Source organism: Chrysochloris asiatica, unplaced genomic scaffold, assembly GCF_000296735.1.
Source record: "Chrysochloris asiatica unplaced genomic scaffold, ChrAsi1.0 scaffold00057, whole genome shotgun sequence".
Taxonomy (NCBI): domain Eukaryota; kingdom Metazoa; phylum Chordata; class Mammalia; order Afrosoricida; family Chrysochloridae; genus Chrysochloris; species Chrysochloris asiatica.
The window spans coordinates 16,549,943-16,550,865 of record NW_006408575.1 but is presented as its reverse complement, the minus strand read 5'-3'; positions in this window follow the sequence as shown (position 1 = coordinate 16,550,865).

The window sequence follows — 923 nt, the reverse complement described above, 5'->3', positions numbered from 1 at the left end:
AGTCAGCCAGATAGTTGTCTTCCAAATTTCTTGGCAGAGATGAGTGAGTGCCTCCTGTGCCACCTCACTTTCTTGAAAGATTTCAATTTTTATTCAATTAATTCCTGGTGCCTTGTTCTTTGCCAATTCCTTCAATGCACTTTGGACTTCCTCCCTAAGTTTCATTGGCTCTTGATCATATGCTACCTCTTGAAATGGTTGAACATTAACCATTTCTTTTTGGTACAATGAGTCTGCTTATTCCTTCCATCTTCTCTTGATGCATTCTGCTGTTTAGGCCTCTTTATATTTCATATAAAGTTGGAATTTAGTTTCTAGTTCATTAAAGAATGTTGGAGTTTGGATTGGGATTGCATTGTATATGTAGCAGTTTGGATAGTATTGACATTTTCACAGTGCTAAGTCTTCCAATACATGAGAATGGTATCTGTTTCCATTTCCATATAGTTGTTTTTTGGTTTATTGAAAAATTGTACTGTAATTTATTTTTTAAAAGTCTTTTCATCCCTGGTTGAATTTATTCTTAGCCATTTTACACTTTAGGGGACTTACTTTAGTATTGCTTTCTTGATTTCCTTTTTGGAGTTCTCCTTGTTAGTGGAATGGAATCCAAATGTTTTTTGTAGTTGATCTTATACCCTTGCCAATCCACTAAACCCTTCTATTAGTTCTGATAACTTTCTTGTGCAATTTATGTATATGATCATTCTCTCTAAGAATAGGGATAGTTTTCTTTCTTTCTTTCTTTTTTTTTTTTTTTAGCATTTTGGATGCTCTTTATAGGACTTTCAAGTCAATATTGAACAACAGGATGATAATGGCCATATTTGTTTTATTCTGTTTTTAAGAGGAATGCTTTCAATCTCTCTCCACTTAGAGTAATGTTAGCTGTTGTTTTTACATTTGTTGTTGTTGTTGTTGTT